Source organism: Balaenoptera borealis, assembly GCF_965194805.1.
Source record: "Balaenoptera borealis genome assembly, chromosome: 4".
Classification (NCBI taxonomy): domain Eukaryota; kingdom Metazoa; phylum Chordata; class Mammalia; order Artiodactyla; family Balaenopteridae; genus Balaenoptera; species Balaenoptera borealis.
In genome coordinates, this window is record NC_138861.1 from 138,518,773 (window position 1) to 138,533,006 (window position 14,234).

The following is a 14,234-nucleotide window of genomic DNA, read 5'->3' on the forward strand; positions in this document are numbered from 1 at the left end:
TCTTTTGACCACCTTCATCCAGTTCCCCCACCCCTTAACCCTTGCCTCTGGCAATCAAAAATCTGATGTCTTATTCTGAGTTTTCTCTGAGATTCTGAGAAATTCTGAGATTCCACATATAAGTAAGATTATGCAGTATTTGTTTTTCTTTTTCTGACTTATTTTACTTAGCATAATGCCTGAAGGTTCATTTGTGTTGTCACAAATGGCAGGATTTCCTTCCTTCTTATGCCTGAGTAGTATTCATTGTATATATATATACCACATCTTCTTTTTCCAGTCATCTGCTGATGGATACTTAGGTTTTTTCCATGCCTTACCTATCATAAATAATACTGCAGTGAATATGGAAGTACAGATATCTCTTCGACACAGTGATTTCATTACCTTCATATATATATCCAGAAGTGGAATTGCTGGAACATATGGTAATGCTATTTTTAATTTTTTGACGAACCTCCATACTGTTTTCCATAGCGGCTGTATCAATTTACATTCCCACCAACAGTGCATAAGGTTTCCCTTTTCTCCACATCCTTGCAGGCATTTGTTATGCCTTGTCTTTTTTTGTGATAGTCATTCTAACATGTGCGACACGATATCTCATTGTGGTTTTGATGTGCATTTCCCTGAGGGTTAGTGATGCTGAGCACATTTTCCTGGACCTGTTGCCCATTTGAATGTGTTCTTTGGAAAAATGTCTGTCCAGATCCTTTGTCTGTTTTTTAATTGGATTATTTGGTTTTGTGCTCTTGAGTTGTATGAGTTCTTTATACTTTGGATATTAATCCCTTATCAGGTATGTGATGGGTAGGAATCCAAATTTAAAGTCAATGATAAAGACACCTTTTAAGCTTTTGTTTTATTGCCCAGCATTACTTTCTTCCTTTACTGATGTTTAAGATCAATTGTACATCAGTTTGTAATGTTCCCAGTTTTCCAGTAATGCCTCTATCCACGCCATTTGCATGGTGACTTTTCAGCTCCTTCCATCAAATAGGCAAAGTCTATTTCTCCTTCCCTGAATCTGGGCTGCCCTGGAGAATAGAATGCAGTAGATCCGACAAGCCAATTTGACCCTCGATCTCAAGAGGGTTTTACACTTTCCACGTTCTCCTTTAACCCCCTGCCTCTGCCATGAGAAGAAGTACAGACTCTTCTGTTGGAGAATGAGATACAACATGGGAGCAGAGCCAAGTCGTAACACCCAAGACCATCTTTCGTGGCCCAGCTCCACTTGACCCAACAGACAACTGCAGACATAAGAAGAGGCACAGTTTAGACCAGCTGAATCCAGTTGAGATAAGTAGAATCTCCCAGATGTCCATAGACGTCTAAGAAATAATAAATGTTTGTTGTTTTAAGCCACTAATTTTTTAAGAGTTTCATTACACAGAAATAACTAAATGACATAACTGGGTGCTTAACTCCTCATTCCTTTGTACTGCCTATCCCAGATGATATGTTTGAGGCTTCTCTGAATGATACTCAGATCATAAAATCTAGGCATGGTCAACCAGAGTAGTCCAAGCCCCAGTTTAAGTGTTTGCTTTGGGAATGGACCAAAGCTGGGCCAGCATTTTACCAGAAACTTTCCATCACAGTTTTTAGAAAAGTCTTTCTCTTTTTGATGGGCTGATAAACCAAATTGATAGTGGCAGTCTAAGAGACAAAGAGACAGTGTATCCATGACAACTTTCAGAACATCATTGGGACTTTGGACGTGCTGTATCTGAAACCAGTACTTTTTTATTAGATAAGCCAATATATATATTTTTTAAAATTTTATCTGAAGCAAGAATTATTTGTGTTTCCACTGCAACAAAAAATGTCTGAGTAATACAGGATTTTATCACCATCTAACTAGTCACATGGGAGAAGGAATGTTAAGAGATTGCCAGAGAGGTATTGGGTCAGCCAGTCTCTCTGTAGCAAGTAGCAGAAAGTGAAAGAGAGAAAAAAGAGCATACACATGTGTCTTTTAATACACAGTGCCTCGTTACCAAGCAAACATGTCTGAAGCCATTTCTTTGAATTTAAAGTATCATATTGTAAATCTCCCTTTCCTTTGCAACAGGAACTGAGAGCATAAGTAGGGGTATAAGAAGAAGTTCTGTTATGACAAAATTAAACAAAGACTGAAAATATTACCTACCCTGTCCACCCCAACTCCCACCCCTATTAATAGGCACTAAGGTTGAAATGATCAAATTTCATAAATCTTTCATTGGCAAAGTATATCTTGGGATTCTATTGTCAATTACAGTACTTTCTAGAATGGAATGTCAGACTGATAATTTTCTAGATTGCTTAAAATTATAACTTTACTATTCTTTTTTCCCATTTGTCTTTGTTTGTTTGGGTGTGTATGAGTTCAGAGAGATAGCGTCTTACATTTAGAGCTGCTAGAAGAATCAGGCAACCTCGTCAGTTGTCAAAACGTAGTCTCACTATAAATGAGCCTTTTTATTTTACTGTTATTTGACTATACTTGCCTGTGTAAAGTATCTTTAAAACTCTGATGCTCAACTTTTATGGGCTCCCAAATAGCATATACTGTGCCTTATGTAAAATTTGGGGCAGAAAGATAAGTTAATAGTAGTCAAGAAATATGAAACACAGGAAATGGTAATTTTCCAAATGTCTTTGGTTATACTAGCTATTATAAACTCAGGAATGTGACAGTTGAGTTTAGCATGAATGGTGCTATTTGGAAAATATGTTTTGATTACAATAAACCTTTAGTGATCAGAAAGGAAATGCACAGCTAGTAAAAATTAGCTGTGGAGAAACAGGATATGAAGTTGACTGACAGTGGGAGTACTTGCTTTAATGTGAGTCTGGAATCCTAGTAATTCACCTAATAAAAACAAATGCTAGAGAGTTCGGCTATTTGTCGAGATATATTTCAATAAAACAAATAGCAAAATACCTCCTACTTTTGAATTCAGCCATGCTGAATGTATTTTTTAAAGAACTCATGACGAGGTTAGTTGGTCTCTAAGCTGGTATTGCAGATATCGGTGTCTGAATCTATCTTTATTTAGCTTTTATTGCCACTACATGTCATGTATACAAGAAATTGGAAACCAAGCATAGAGTTGAATTAATTCATGACTGTTGTGAAGTAAACTCAAAGTAACACTAATTTGAAATAATCTCAGAGAAGGGTTAATTTCATTTCCTTGCCTCCCTTTAACACCTTCGATATTTAGTGTCCATCCATTTTTAGGAATGAGTGTAAGTGAATAAAATACGTGAAATTGGGTTAAATGAAGATCCACTAAATACACAGGTTTTCATTTGATACTCCTCATTGTAAGCTTTGTTCCAATTTTTACTTCATTTTCACATCTACTTAAAAAATTATCATTAAGAAGAGAGAGAAACATGCCTTAAAAGGCAAGGGAGGGGGCATTATTTTAAATGGAAATTTAAGTGGTATTGAACATATTTCCATTTTCATTTCAGCATTGATTACTCTCTGATACATAAAGTTGTTGGGTCTGAACAGCAGGGCACGCTGTAGTGTTGGAATTGTAATTGGCAGGAAAAAAATGAATGAAAGAACAAATTCAACAACAACAAAAATAATATAGAAGGAAGGAGGAAGGGAGGAGAGAAGAAAAGTTGTGTTGATAATCCAGGCACTCTCCTTAGCCATGGAAAGAAATAAAGGGATCATTATTTGCTGAATTAAAATTATTCTGAAGCAATGTGTGCTCTTTTCCAATGTTTGTGAGATGGTAACTGTTTTATGGCATGCTAAATTTGGAAATGTTTAATTATAAGAAGAAGATAATGTTGCATAAATTAATATATTTTAACATTTCCAAAATATATTTTCTGAGATTATTTGTTTTATTATAACATGATGAAACATTAATTAGTAGTCATTTTTGATAGATTTTACAGAAACCCAATGATGAGTCCAAGGAATCTTAACGACAGAGGAAGAACAGGCACCTTCTTATTCCCGTTATATCTCATCGCCTTCTTAGGAATTTTCGCAGTTGTCCAGCTAAAATTCTCACAGAACGTGGTGAAATTTTAAGAAATATGGACCAATGAATAGTTAAAGCAAGTTACTTAAAAGCTATAAAAATATTTTTAAATAAAATTTTGAGTCAAAAGCAATTGACTATTATGCCTTCTTCCCTAGTTATATGAGTCCTGTCCAAAATTATTGTGGAATTTTGGATAATAAGTATACATATTACCATAGATTATAGTTACCCCAGTCTTCATGAAGTTTCTATAAGCTTTAGTGGTAAGTAATAGAATCCGTCTATGGAAGTGGTGTTCATGTGCTGTGTGTAGTACAGCCTTTGTGTGTGCTTGCATTGACCTATGTATATGCGTCTGGGGACATATAGTAAATCACAGTTGTCCCTGTGAATGAGTGTAACTGTTCCTCAAAGTGTATTTGCTTTGTTCATACTTATAATATGAAGACATTGATTACATAGCAATGGGTAGTTATCAGAATAAAAACTAAGATACAAAAAAGTCAAGCCAGAAAAATATTCTTCTTAATAATGATTTAAACATAATTTGTTACAAAGTTGTAGAAAGAGCACAGAGGTTTCAAATTTCAGTCATTATAACTCATTCCTGATATGAATCATTTTCTAAATTTAATTTATTAATTACAGCAGTTAAGTGTAATTATTCTACCTATTCAAGATTTTTATTGTTACTTTTTAACACCAAGATAAATTCAGTGGAGGATAATTATCATAACAATAATTCAGCACACATTTTCTCACCTGCTTGGTATTACAGCATGTTCTCCAGAGTACCGGCTTCCACATTAATCAGTCATTCACGAACTTACCTCACTGTTCAGTCAGGCCTTCTAGAAGCAATTTAAAGGATAATAATTTTTTTTTCCATGAGGAATTGGCAGAGGAGATGCCCTTGTCCTGATTTCTATTTTGGTTTTAATAAAAAGCATTAAATAAATTAAGGAAAAAAATAAGAAAGCAGAAGAAAAAAAGGTTATCAAATAATATCAGGTACCAAACATACACACACAAAAAATGAAAATCAAACATTTATATTAGAAAAGAAAAGACTCAGAAATCATGTGCCTTTCTGAACCAGAAGCCTCAATTTGAAGGCAGATATGTTTATTACACGCCTTTCTCCCCCAAAAAATGCCAGTGCACCACTGAGAACATCACATCCAATTAGCACTGCTCTGGGCACCCTGTTATCACATTCAGTGACCCATTAGGTGAGAACTAGAAAAACACAACATAGTTATGCCTGCCTTCTTGCCAGAGGCTTTATCTCTTCATAATTACATATCTGAGTTTCTAGAAAGTTTAGCACAACACTTCAAAATCACTTTTATCTATTCCACCTCTGCCCCAACTGTATTTCAAATAAAAATGGATTGCACTACCTGTGTTTCAAAAGCAGTGCAAATTAATACATATTCATATTACATAAATGGAATTCTAGAGAGAGATTTGTAAACGTTTTTGGGTTATAACTATCCTTGAGTCTTATGAAACAGTAGGCACAAGTCCCATGAAAGTGTTAGTGTCCAAATATTTTATTTTTAATGCATATTATTTTACAGGATCTTATGTATGTACTGTAAGTTAAGCCTACATTCTCTGTCATTTTTATAGATCATTTCTTTTTTCCCTATCATATTTTAAAGCAAACATAAGATTGATAAAGACAAATAGAAAATGTTGACTTTTCTATTTATCTAACAACTGACTTAAAGGTTAATATCTTTTATGACATTAATGATTTTGCTTTTCTATTTAATTCAAAGTCAACAGGAAGAATAAGGGTACTGCATGCCTAGTTATGCACAACTCTTTTAATCCATCTCCCTGGCCACTGGATTGCAGTATATGAAATAGACGCATAGCACACACTAAATTTTCACAACCTCTGTTCAGACACACTTGTCCCAAGCCATTCTTTATACTGCATTCTGACGACTTCCTCACACCCAGGATTTGCTCTTGCTGTGCATTGACTTGGATGAAATTTCACCTCTCATGTAAAGGAAATATAAAGACTGTCTCAATCTGAAGATGATTCAGGGGATTTGGCATACATAATACTTTCTTGAAATAAATACTTGAAATAAATACTTTCTTGAAATAAATACTTGAAATAAATACTTTCTTGAAATAAATACTTGAAGTAAATACTTTCTTAAAATAAATACTTTTATATAAGTGATGAATAAAAATAAATAATTCAGGAGCTGAGTAACTGAGTATCAAAAACTCTTTTCTGATGGGTAGTGAATCCATTTCTGTATAAAACTAAGCAGAATAAATATATTAAATATTAAGAAATTAAAGTTATAATCATATTAAAACAAATTGAGAGCTTAGTGAGAAGATGAACGGAGATGTCAGCACTTAACATCTGTAAAATTTTCCAGCAAAGAGCTATACATAAATCCTGTCTAAAGTTGAAAAAAAAACAAGAAATAGATACTTAAAGTGAATGTATACATTTACAAAGAAGAGTATCAGAATACCTAAGCATCAAAAGGGACAAAATGATCGATATTAAAATATGAAAGCACTCATAGAGATGATTGTAAAAGAAGTAATATGGGAATAATATGGTTATTAAATATCAAATTTGCATATTTGATATTATTAAATTGAATACACAAAATCACACAATTAGTACTAAATAGGTCTGACATAACAATAAGTATAAATGTGATAATTGATCTATTGAAATGAAGTCTCAATTTGGAATTAAATATTAAATATAATAATATAATGCAATCGTAAAGAACTGGAAATGGCCTAAATATTTATAAGTAGGAATTGTTCAATCAATTATGGTAAATCATACATTGAATTTGTTTGCATTTAATAAATGAATTCTTGACCAAAATGATCAGCATCAACCGCCAGCCATGTGTATGTGTGGGGGTCATCCTGAATGACTAGCTTAGTCTAGCTGTAAGAGCACAGCAGCTTCAGTTGCCTTTTGATTCCACCCCAAGGCAGAACTGCCTCAGTCAGACCACAGCATCTTGAAAGGTAATAATAAATTGTTCTTTTAAGCCACTAAGTTTTGTGTTGGTTTGTTTCCTACCAAAAGATAATTGGAAAAAAGAACATTTCAAAAATTTTCATATGAATTACTGGTATTTAATAAAAAGTGACTAGACATTAAAAACAGCACTCTGAGAAAGGTAGTCAATAGAAAAAGACTTGCAGAATACACAGTTATTGGCGTGTAAGATAAGGACTTCAAAATAACTATAATTAAATATATTCAAGGCAATACACAGCAAGATGGAAAATTTCACCAGTGAGTGCAAAAAAAAAAAAAAGATCCAAATAGAAATCTTAGAACTTAATGATACAATAACTGAGCATTAAGAGTAGATTGGATACAGCAGAAGGGAGGACTAGTAACTTGAGCTAGATCAACTGATAGTATCCCAGCTAAATCATAAAGAGAAAAATGGATTATGAATATTAAACAGGAAATAAGGGGCATTTGGCATCTGTCTGAAGGTTCTAACATACATTAACTTGGAATCTTAGGTTGGATGAAATGACAGAACAGTTTATATACTGCAAGAGAAATATTTGGACAGATATAGCATTAATATGTTTAAGACTGATGAAATAAAGTAAGCCACATATTCAGGAATATGTGCAGGAACAGGTGTATACTTAGGAATACGCACCATTAGCAGTATATATACAAAACACATACACACAGTAACACACATGAACACAAACATGTAGCTAGGCACATATAGTTTTTTTAAAAACTGAGAAAAGAGTTACAGATAAAAATCTTAAAAAGACATGAAAAAACAGAGCCCTAAACTTCAAATGAGAAATAAAAAATACTAACAGCCTACTTGTCCATTGAGCTAAACAACGATGGAATGAAACTGTTAAAGTGCTGAAATATTGGCATGCATAAAATTCTAAACTCAAGAAATGCAATCTTTAAAAGTAAATGCACAGTTATAACATTCTAGGGAAAAATGAGTAAAACAAATAAGAAGAAAAAAAAATGTCCAATTCACAAGAGAAACAAAATATTTCAAATGTATGTCCCTAACTCATTCCTATTTTGACAATATATCTAGATGGAACAAAATATAAGCACATAACTGGAAACTTTAAGTTTAAATACCAAGTATTATTTTAATGATTTAGAAATCTTTCTGAGCAAAACACACAATCCAGAAATAATGTAACACCAAATCCAGAAACCATAGGACACAAAGACATATTTAGGTCAATATATCCTGTACAGCAAAATCAATCATAACATATCCATTTAAAGAAGAAAGTTTAATATTCCTAATGAAAATATTTCTTCACATCAATAAATTAGAAGAAGAAAGTCTCGTAAAGTCATAAAAGGCTAAAATGATACTTTATTGACGAAGAATATAAACATGTAACCTACATGGGCTAATCAAACTCACGTGAAAATAAAGACATGCAAATGTTAATACAGAGATGTAATTTTTAGACTTAGATTGGCAAAAAATATACTGATGAAAACCATTACTATATTTTATACTTATAAATACATTTATATGTTATTTAGTTTATTCAAATTAATACAGCTTCTTTTTGGCATTTTAACAATATATAGATATTCTATTATGATAAATGGAAATGGATAAAAAGAGGTAGCTACAAATATATTCATATCAAATTTTTTTCTTCATAATAGCAATTTTGGAAACTGTTTATATCTATTAAAGAGTATTAACCAAATATGTTATGACAAAATCATATAAAAAATGTTTCTAACACAATATTTGTCTTTATTTACAAGCATTTGACCGTGAATGCTTATGGTTGTGTGAGAGGGGGGCAGGTTTTCTAGCTTGAGGGGATTCATGCAGCTTCTTGAATAAGTGATTTGATATCTTTTGTCAGTTTTTTAATATTCTCAGGTACTGTTTCTTCAAATTGCTTCTGTTTCATGGTCTTTCTCTTTTTCTTCTACTCCAATTATACATTTTTAAAATGTTTCACTTTGTCCCAAATGTCTCTTACATTGTTTTATAATTTTCCACTTATTATCTTTATATTTTAGTCTGGGTATTTTCCTTTTCTCTATCCTTCAGTTTACTAATCACCTTTCCTACTGTGTCTAATGTTTAATCTGCTGTTTGTACTCTCTATTAAATGTTTATAATTCTTTTATGTGTGTGTATTTGCATATATATACACACACATATGTAAGTTATATGTTATATATATTTATTCCAAATTTTTATTTGACTCCCTATTTTTATTGATTTCCAATCTCTGATAAACTTCTTCATTTTCTCCCTTTTTTGATCATATTCTTATGGTTATTTTAAATTATATGTCTGATGACACTGATATGTGAGTCAACTTTAGTTGTATTTCTGTTTAAACTTTGTTTTTGATTATTTAATCATGCATTTAAACATGCCTCAGAAGTTTTAATTGAATGCTAATATGAAAATTTGTGTTGATTCTGGGTAATATTATCATTCTCCACAGACAATTAAATGCGTTTTTTTTTTGGTTATTTTTTCTGGCAGGCAGAAAGATTATAGATGGATCAGTGTGACACTGTCTAAATTTAATTTAGACTTGCTTAGGGCTGATATACATCTTTTTTATCTTTAATAGTGTAGTATTTCCACACACAATGTGGAGCTTCTGGGGTTTCAAAGAAAATCCTAGGTTGTTCATAGGAGCCCTTCTTCTTTGCAAGGCCTAGACCTCAATCCACTGCCTCACCTGTATTGTATAGCAGCAAAAATATCTGCTCAGGTCTTTAGCCTACCAACATCTGCTCTTTGCTGAGTTTCTTGAAGTTGCACCTTACATATGAACAGCTGTGTATTTGACATAAATTTCAAAAATAAATTTGAGATGGATTTTGGGCTCAGTTCTCCATGGTTCCCTCCTTTTCAAGATTTTGCCGGTCAAGTCCCAAGTGTTTTGGCACACACCACAAACACCAACCTCTATTTCTAGCAACTAATGAGGTTCTCACTTAGTGCTTTAACTCTATTCTGTTCTGAAGTGAACTAGAAAATGCACTCAGAGAAAAGACCAGGGTGAATGCTAGTTTCACATTGTTATGTGTCCCTTCTCTTAGATATCATAGCCCCTTAAGCCCTGTCTATGGTGCTTTCTCTCAAATGATTATCAAATACTTTTATTTCCATAATCATTAAAAGAAGAAATCTTCTGAAATTCACTAATTTTTGTTTATTTATAGTTTATTTCTTTTGATTTATCAGGCTTAGTTCTTTTTTATGTTCTTGATTTTAAAACTTAGTTCATATATTTTACCTTTTTTTATACTAATAAAATTGGTGAAACATATAATTTTCTTCTGAACTTAAGTCACAACTAGATATTTACTTATTATTTCTAGTTATGCTTATTTGTTATTCTCTAGACCCTCTGAAATTGGAAATAATGATAAATGGAAGAGCCACCTGGGCAAATCAGAGATGAAAGCTACATATGAGGAAAATATGAATTCTCTATCTTTTTAGATTGCTTACCTCTGGAATGTTACAAGAGAGGGAAATAGGCATACCTGGTTGAAGCTTGTGCATTTGAGGGTCTCTTTGTTAAAGGAGCTTAACTTTTGCCCAAAGTCATGCAAGTCTTGCTATATTATTTTATCTGTTCACATGCCTGTCTCTGTTACCAGTATATTAGAGGGTCAAGGGCATAACACTCATTTAATATTCATTCTCTTTTCATCTTCTAGATAACATCTTACATAAAGAAGTTATATTATGGGGGGATTTACTTTGGCAGAACAATATATTCTTATTATTTTGCAGAGATTTGATCAGTCTATTCTTACCTGCTTAGATATTAGTCTTTAGATATTGTTAATAGATAGATGGATAGATAGATTTGATATTTAGGACAAGGTAGATACTTTCAAGCTGGTTGAATTATTTTTGAAAAAGAAGGAAAGCAGAAAATATTATTAGCAGCAATAATACAAAATATTTATTTCTGTAAACTATTTTTTTCTGTAAAATTGAAAGAAATACAGCATTACAGATGTAACCGAGGGATCTGATTTATTCAACAACATGGGTAAATATATAATTGACCTTGTTCAGAAGCTTACAGTATAGTGAAAATTAAACTGCTATATCATATAGAAATCAAGGATTTATTTATCAATCACAATTAGTAATTTCTAACCATTATTCAGATACATTTCTTCATTAGAATATGTATCCATACATTTGTCAAGATTTTTATAGGTGAATCTGGGTATTTGCTAGCTTTTACATTGCCCTCCACATTGCAACAAAAGAATACATCTCTGTAAAGTGCTACACAAAAGAAACAAAAATAGGATTAAATTATAGTATTTTACATTCTGAAAGTGTGCACTAACTTTATTTTCATGATAGTCAACCCAAGGATATATGCTAATTATAATGCACTAGTCATTTTACCCAAGGAAATGAAGCTGTTAAAATATTCAAAATGACCAAAAAAAAAAGTTTCATTTGCACTGAGTTTTACCTGGAGAAATTTGACAGAAGAACATGTTCTGGGCAATCAATCATGGTTGTCTACAATGGTATTAATCACCCCGTGGGCCAGGTTGTTTGTCTTCTCATCATCTTTGAGGCTTAGATATTTAAAAATGTTCTGCCAAGATGCTCTTCATGTAAATGAACCATATGCTGGAAGTTTACAGTGTTGCCAAGGTGTTGTTAAGACTTGTTCAGGGTAGGAAGTTTTGCTCATTTTGCTCATATTTATTACTGAAGAAAAGCTTAGTCCTTTATAGGGCAGTCCAAACATTCAAAGTTTTGGAAAGTGAAAACTGCATGGATATTTTGTCACTGAAGCGTCTTTCTTATGTATTATTTGTCAGAGCATAGATATGACAAATAATTATTTGATTGGGATTTTTCCCTAGTTCTCAGAGGGATCAATTATATATCAAATGCATGTTATCTGTAATGGGTTTTCCTTCTGAAGAAAACTGCTATCTATTCAGTATTTGTCATTAGATACCTTGATATCTTTATGATTATCAATTGAATGTTTTCATTCACAAACTGTTTTTAAATGTTTTGTTACTCATTTTTCATTTAAATATTGAAATAGTTTTATATGATTTCCAAAATAATATAGTGGATCCTTTTCTTAGAAAGTAGTTTGATACCACCACTCAGTCTGGTAACATGAAGCTCAAAGAGCAGCCTGTGACTGAAAATCAGCAATTACTCATTTATTCAGTATCTTTACAAGTGAGAGACTGTATTAGATGATATAAAGTCGATAACATGAAAGATGTGGTTCAGTTCATGATAAATAAAGTTAATACAATTGAGAGCTGGTTTCTGAATAAAATAATTGTGAGGCAAAATGAACCTATCAAATATAATTTCTAATAAAAGGAATATACATATAAAACTCCATAAGTTTCCAACAAAAGTTAAAACACTAACTTGAAAATACATGTGCACCCGCATGTTCATTGCAGCACATTGCAGTTACAATAGCCAAGATATAGAAACAACCTAAGGGTCCATGGATGGATGAATGGATAAAGAAATTGTGAGATATATATATACCCACACACATAATAGCATATTATTCAGCCATAAAAAAGAATTAAATCTCGCCATAGGCAACAACATAGATGGACCTTGAGGGCAGTATGTTAAGTGAAATAAATCAGACAGAGAAAGACAAGTACTGTATGACCTCTCTTACATGTGGAATCTTAAAAAAACAAAACAAAACAAAACAAAAAGCTCATAGATACAGAGAACAGATTTATGCTTACCAGAGGTATCAGGTGGGGGGGGGGGTGGTGAGAGAAATGCGTGAAGGGGGTCAAAAGGTAAAAAAGTTAAAAAACAAAAAAATTAAAACTCCATTAAAGGTATTTGGTACAAAAGCAAAGTTTCATTCCAAGGGAATGGGGGAGATAGCTAGCTAAATACAAGTTAAATTTATATTATCTATTTGTGTCTGTGTTCTAGAGGTATATTGGTCTGTAATTTTTTTTTTTTTTTTTGCTTGCAATGTCCTTGTCTGGTTTTAGAATCAAGGTTATACTGGCTTCACAGAATAAATTGTATTTGTTTTCGTTCTAAATTCTGAAAGAGTTTGTATAGGATGGTGCAATTTTCTTCTTTAAATGTTTGACGGAGCTAACCAGTGAACACATGTGGGCCAGAATTTTCTTTGTGGGAAGATTTTTTAATTATAAGTATCATTTCTGTAATAATGTAATTAAGATATCTATTTTTTTTGGTTAATTTTTATATTTGCATCTACTAAGCAATTTATATTTGTCATCAAGTTTGCAGTATTTATTAGCATAGCATTGTCTGTATATTCCCATATTAGCTTTTTAACATATGTGGAATCAGCAGTTATATTTCTCTTGCATTTCTAATTTTCGTAACTTCTGTTGTCTCTCTTTTATCTTCATTAATCTCCCCATATGTTTAGCAATTTTAGATCTTTTTAAAGAACTAACTTTAGATTTCACTGATTTTCTCTACTGTTAATCTATTTCATGTTCTATGGCTCTTTTTATCTTATTTGGTAGATCAAATTTTATCAAATTTGATGAGAGTTTTCTTATTACTTATCCAGATATTTTCCTTCTCCTCTGGGACTTATGACACAATGTTTGGAAGGTGGGTAATCAGGAGGAATTCAAAAAAAAACTAGTTTTCTGATAATCATAACTGGGAGGAGATGAGTCTGGCTGCTCTTAGAGTAATTTAGGGGTGAATGAACAGTTTTTGACCTAAGGGAATTTCAGTGGGATTAGAGAGCCGTGGAAACATGAAAAGTAAGTTAGAAAGCAAACATAATGACACTTTACCTTTTTGCTCGTGCAAGTGTCTAGCTTTTGGTATTTTTATTTGTGATTTATATTATTTTTGGAGAGAAACAGTGAATTTTGTGTCTTTGGGTTTTCCTAGTGAATGACCCAGGAAGTAAATTGTATATGCTTGAATTTTAACAATATTTAAAGACGATGATGAAGTGGATCAAACAAACAATCCCTGAACTGCACTGTGTCTGGCTGGTTGATGAACTTTGATCACAACGTTCCCCTTATAGCTGGACTATTTGACTCACATTAATCTTTATTAATATTTGCTATGAATTAGTTTGAATGTCATCCTTATTATTACATGAAAATTTCTAAGAATGAGTGATATGTGGAGCATATGTTTGAATAGT